This window comes from Miscanthus floridulus, chromosome 6 (genome assembly GCF_019320115.1).
Source record: "Miscanthus floridulus cultivar M001 chromosome 6, ASM1932011v1, whole genome shotgun sequence".
Taxonomy (NCBI): Eukaryota; Viridiplantae; Streptophyta; class Magnoliopsida; order Poales; family Poaceae; genus Miscanthus; species Miscanthus floridulus.
The window spans coordinates 75,856,330-75,862,656 of record NC_089585.1 but is presented as its reverse complement, the minus strand read 5'-3'; the positions used below and the strand labels follow the sequence as shown (position 1 = coordinate 75,862,656).

Below are 6,327 nucleotides of genomic sequence, written 5' to 3'. Positions count from 1 at the left end.
GGTGTACTGACCGGAGCATCCGGTCAACATGACCAGAGCGTCCGGTCACCCCCGTAGAGGCACATAACGGTTCGTTTTTCAGCCGGTGTTATAAATACAACCTCCACTCGTGTGTGGGGATACTTTTACTCATTCCAACAACTGAGAAACACGTTTGAGAGTGCCAAGAAGAGCAAGGTCCTAGTGAGGTGATTGAGATTTGAGATCCCAAAGAGAGCCCTCATTAGTGAGATCAAGAGTAGCAAAGTGTGCATCCACCCTTCTCATTAGGCTTGTTGTGGTCAAGTGAGAGTTCGTGCTTGTTACTCTTGGTGATCGCCATCACCTAGATGGCTTGGTGGTGATTGGGAGCTTTGTGATCATCCGGAGAGCTTGTGGATGACCCAACTCAAGTTGTGAGCAGTTGTGGGTGATTCACCACGATGGAGTGTCGAAGAATCAACCCGTAAAGAGCACTTGATCCTTACGCGGATCAAGGGGGAGCTACACCCTTGCGTGGGTGCTCCAACAAGGACTAGTGGGGAGTGGCGACTCTCCGATACCTCAGCAAAACATCGCCGCGTTCCTCCATCTCTATTTACTTTGAGCACTTACTTTGAGCAATTCAATTCTTGTCTTTACATTAATAGAATTGTCATGCTAGAGTAGGATTGGAACTTAGGTTGAAAGTCTTTTGTGCGGTAGAACAATTAGAAACACCTTCTAGGCACAAGGGGTTAATTGGGCTAACCATAGGATTTAATTATTGCAAAGAAATTTATAATTAGCCCAATTCACCCCCCCCCCTCTTGGGCATCTTGATCCTTTCACCACAAACTTCACACGTCGAGTGTGAGTCCATGGCCTAGATGATGCCATCATGACATCTTTCTCTTGGGCCCATTCCTCTAGTCTTTTCATTAATAAATCTATTTTTGTGGAAAGCATGTCTGTTTCCTTCACGATATGCATTCCTTTTTGTGTTTTCTTTTCCAACCCCTAGCTTTGATTTGCCACCATTTTATTGGTGAGAGCCATAGCACCACCAATGGTGAGGGAAAGGAAAGCGCCTCCAGCAGTTATGTCGATGTGGCCCCTAGACATGATTGTTAATCCATCATAAAAATATTGAAGCACTAACCAATTTTAAATCCTGTGCTGTGGACATGCTTGAATATAGTCCTACAGCCTTTCCCATGCCTCAGGAATGGATTCCGTGGTGTTCTGCTGGAAGTTGGAGATTCACCCCCTTAGGGCATTGGTTTTGCGCATGGGGAAGAACTTGGCGAGGAATGCCATGGAACATTTGTTCCATGTGTTGATGGCTTCCTTTTCCTTGTAGAACCACTGCTTCACCTTCCCCAAGAAACAAGCATAGCCTGATGCTCTTTGGTGCAACATTCTTGATGACAATTGTGTCACACAACTTGAGGAAGTGTTGGAGATGCATGTTCGCATCCTCTCTTGGCAAACCATGGAATTGGTTTGCCAGCACCATCGTGATGAGGCCGGTATGGAGCTCAAAGTTCCCATCCCCAATGTTAACAGCGTGCCCAACAGGCATGTTGGCAACAGCGGGGATGGAGTAGTCACAGAGGGTCTTGGCCATGATTGGAGTATGTCGACACGGAATTTTGTCCCGTGCTGAGGACACACGAGCAAGCCAGAAGGGTCCGCTCGATGGAGCTAGAGATCCGCCTAGCTTTAGCGTAGGGGTGGTCGATCCTACGCACTCCTCCTGAGACGTGCTAGTCAATTTGACTCTACAATTGACAAGGAGAGAAAGTTTATCAATAATTAAGGGCGAAACATGCCAGTGTTGCCAGACAGTACCAAATGTGCGGCTCTAAGAGCCGATATGAAAGGAAATCGACTAAATAGTCGATTCTAGCATATTCGTAAGAATAAATCGGTTAAAGCTCATGGGGTTGTGTAAGAGGAATCGGTTATCATTTAGGATGAATATCATTCTTTGAACAAATATTGGTCACTGGCAAAAGGATATCAATAGTAATTAGTTCATGCTAAGCCAATGACTGCGAGTAACTAAACCCCTTTTTATGTAAAAGCAACAGTTCATCATCATTCAACCATTTAATAGAGGTAAATCTAATGAACATATTAGATCTCATCTATCGCTATGACCAGTGGGGCATGAGGCAGAATCATACAGGCCATAGAAACAATAATAGACTCGATGACCCTAACTTATTACTAATATCAGTGGGGCATTTGGTAGAATCATGCAGACTATAATACAATAATAAGATCATGGGGGCTAACACATGTTTTAACCTATCGCTACTTCAATGATCTCGTGATGCGAACTGTTTGTAAAAGCGCTCGATATCAGCTAAAACAACCAATTTAGGCATAGCGCACAGTTAAGGTCATGCCCTCTTAGGAATAGATCTACCAAATAATGATCCCCACTCTATGGCGCTAATAGTGGGGTGTGAGGCAGAATCGCAGAGGCCGTGATAACGGGCCATGAAATGGTTTTCGCTAGCCAATAGATCTACTCAAAATTAGACACGCCTTAACCGCACGCTATGCACGATCAAGATTGATATAAAACAGCCCATTAAACATAACTCATCATTTAAAGTGCAGATTAGATCAGTCTAGATTAACAAATGATGGGTTAACAAAGATATAAGGCTGATCTAGATCAATCCTAATTGGGCGAAGTGATATTGTTGTAATTAAGTAAATAATGGAAGCAATAAGCAATATTGGTAACTTAATGAATTTATTTGAAGGAACGCCACCCTTAGATAGAGCCGATAACTTGACCTTAATCTAGTTCGAGCAGTGAAGGTCGACCGGATCGATGCAGCCATACTTGAACTAGACAAGAGTCAATAACTAACTCATACTAGAGTCACAGTGGAGGTCAACCAGATCGATGCAGCCATACAAACAGAGGTATAAGCCATGACGGTACTCATAGACAAGCAATGGATGTTGACTGGATTGATGCAGCCGTACTTGCTGAAGAACTCATCAAGATCTACTCTACTCCTACTCCTAAGGGGTGGCTAGAGCCAAAAAAGTAAATAACTGGTATTTGATTGATTATGTGTTCTTTACAATAGCCGGGGTTTGATATTTATACCTAGGACCTATGCATGACTCCTATCTAAGCATGACTCATCACAATCTTTGGCCCTAAGAGAAAACATTCCTAATTTAAGATAACTTGGACTCTAATCTTTCCCCTTTTGTAGAGTCCATCATGTCTTGTCCTAGCACCGATCATAGCCTTTGTCATTATCTGCCAGCGCTGCCTGAAGAAAGCCAACTCTAGTGCTGTATTTGAATTAGCTAATTCCGATCTACACGCAATTGGTTCCCTGCTGACATGATCTTGGGGGCTTTCGAGTTCCTTATGACTCTTCTTCCAAATTTTGGTGTAAACACATGCTGCCCAATTTTGGGATAAAGTAGTTTTATTCCAAAATTATCTCGTCTATGCCCTCGATAGGTCCGCAGTCACGGGTAAAGAATCTTGATCTAGGGTCCACTGTTTGTCGCCGTCTATGTCAACTCATGAGCCCATTCTTCAAAACTTTTATGAGAGCATCACTGCTTCACGGGCACTTGGATTCATCCTTCTAGGCCGGCTATAAAATGTCTATCCAACCCTGGCGAGAGCAACTCAATAATTCAGTCATGTTTCTCTTCTATCTACCTCCTTGAGTGCTCCCAACTTCGCTGGACCCTCCATGGTCTATCATTTTGCTATGAAGATCTTGAGCGGTTAGAAGAATTCTTGTGTATAGGGTGATTGTGTCGCTCATTCTAGCACCTCATTGAGCAAGAAGACTAGCTATTATGGTTAGAAGAATTCTTGTGATATCACCTGAGTCTTCTTTCCATGCTCGCAAAGCTGTTCTAGTGTTTGCGAGGGCTAAAATGTGTGGACACCTTCCCCTTGTTTGCTCCTCCAAACGCCTACCAGGAAAGCCACAGGCTCTTTTTCCCATAGTTCCTCAATTTACCGAGAAATCAGCTGAACATATGTCACAATTTTATCAACGGGCCGATGTTGATTCAGTTCACGATGACCTTTGGCCTTGTGGGGACCGAAACTCCCTTCAATCCAAAGAAGCCTTGATAGGTTGATCTCTGGTCAATGTAAATTCTCCGTATCCGTCCCATGATATTTTGTAATTTGGGGAAGCAATAAGTTTGAGTCTGTTATCTCTTTGTTATCCATCCCCTGAATTCCTAGAGTGTCGATCCGCTTCCGTTTCTGATTCCAATTTCACACCCCTGGTGAAGTCTATCTTCTTGCCTTCCTAGGCTATATATATGGGCCACGGCCATGGATCGAACAACAACCCGCTTTGTCTCAAACCTTCTGCATCCTTAGTACAGTTCTTACTTTTTCCATAGGTTTGAGATCATGGAGAACAACAAGAGGTCTGCTGAGGAGGCCCTCAATGGATCTACATCATCGCGCCAATGCCTTCATCGCCAAGAGGGTGCAACTCAGGCTGCTCCTATTGTTCTAGAGCAAAGGGCTGACTCTATTCAGCCTTTGGGGTCACCTTCAGCACCAATTCACCACTAGCTCCCCCGCTACCCAAGGAGGTAGATTAGCAATGACTAGCTACTTGCCTCCATTGATCAGACTGATCAGAACCTAGCCAACTACGTCTCCCTCGTAGAATCAGCTTTGGCCATGATTCAAGGCTGATCATCTCTTGAGGCTAGCCTGGTGGGGGAAAGGTTGGCCAGAGCTGAAGCCAGAATCATGGATGAGACACCTACCACAATTTTTCGTCTTCTTCTTAATTTGCTTTCAAGATTTCTGATCATTCTTTCCTTAAATATTTTAGATCTAACTGCTCAGTTGGAAAGCCTTTGATCAACCGCGGATCATACAGTGGGATTTGTCAATGCCAGGGGCACCGTTCTAGTGGTTCGCTTGCATGACATCTCGAACCATGTCAGGGAGGTCACTCTTCATGGCATTCGTCATGGTGCTGCCATGGCGTTGGCTGCTGCACAAGCCTGTTCTGGCCATAATCTTCATCTTCTTCCCCATGGTTTTCTAGACGCGATGCACCCTAGGGATCATGAGCGTTTGGTTGAGGATTTTTCTAGCACCGCCAACTCTATAGCCTTCAACACCCTGGCCGATGATATAGTAAGCAAAGTGTTTTTCAGTCAGTAGCTTGTAATAGGTGATATTTAGCAAACAATTTCTTCGTCTTGAGTGATTTTCTTTTGTTTCATACTTCATATACATCACTTTGTCTGTGTTTGCTTTGCTTCTATAGGCAATACGCATCATACCAGCTTTTACCACTCTGGACTTATTTTTGCACCAGAGGCGATACCTTTCTGATATCGGCTATCAGAGCTGACGACCAAACAAGCTAGTTATTAAGTATTAATTCAAATGCTAGGGTAATATTTCTTTAGATATTTCCCATTGATTGCTCGACCAAATTCTTCCTCTCCTCTTAGTGTTTCCAAAATATAAGCATTACCAGGCACACAATGTTTGATCCGATAAGGTCCTTCCCAGTTAGGTGACTATTTGCCAAATTTACTATCCTTTGACCCGATTGGCAATTTCACTTTCTAGACCAAGTCTTCTTCAGAGAATTGCTTAATCTTGACCTTTTTATTATAATATTTTGCAACCCTTAGTTTGTTGGCTTCGATATTTTCAAGAGCACATAGCCAAAGGCAACTCAAGTCCTTCAAATTGTCTATCATAAGATTCTTGTAGACTTCGGCTGACAAATCATTCTGCAGTGTAACCCATCTCAATCTAGTCCGAACTTCCCAAGGAAGAACTACATTATGGCCATACACAAGTTCATAAGGCGACATTTTAATTGATCCATGATAGGCCATCCTATATGCCCATAGTGCCTCATTTAGCGTTGAATGCCACTTCCTTGGTTGTTCCTTGATCTTTTTCTTTATCAGCCTAATCATAATCTGGTTGGATGCCTCTGCCTGGCCATTATCCTGAGCATAGTAAGGAGAGGAATTTAGTAGCTTGATTCCCATACTGGCAGGAAAATCCCCAAACTCTTCTGATGTGAACATTGTCCCTTGATCGGTAGTTATAGTTTAAGGAATCCCAAAATGATACACAATGTGCTCCCTGACAAAATCAATCATGTTCTTTGAGGTTACCGTCTTCAAAGGAATTGCCTCAACCCATTTAGTGAAGTAATCTATTGCCACCAATATGAACTTATGTCCTTTGCTTGAAGGCAAAAAAATCTGGCCAATTAAATCAATTCCCCAACCTCAAAATGGTCATGGCTTGATTATTGGATTCATGGCTGACGCAGGTGATCTCTGGACATTACCAAA

At 43.3% G+C, this 6,327-nt stretch overlaps 1 non-coding gene across 1 annotated transcript; it reads left to right on the top strand.

The window, feature by feature from the left end:
• Positions 1-1,129: 1,129 nt before the first annotated feature.
• LOC136462019 (small nucleolar RNA R71) lies at positions 1,130-1,236 on the top strand. The gene has a single exon (XR_010760547.1). It is a non-coding gene; the product is annotated as a small nucleolar RNA R71 (small nucleolar RNA).
• The last annotated feature ends 5,091 nt before the right edge of the window (positions 1,237-6,327 follow it).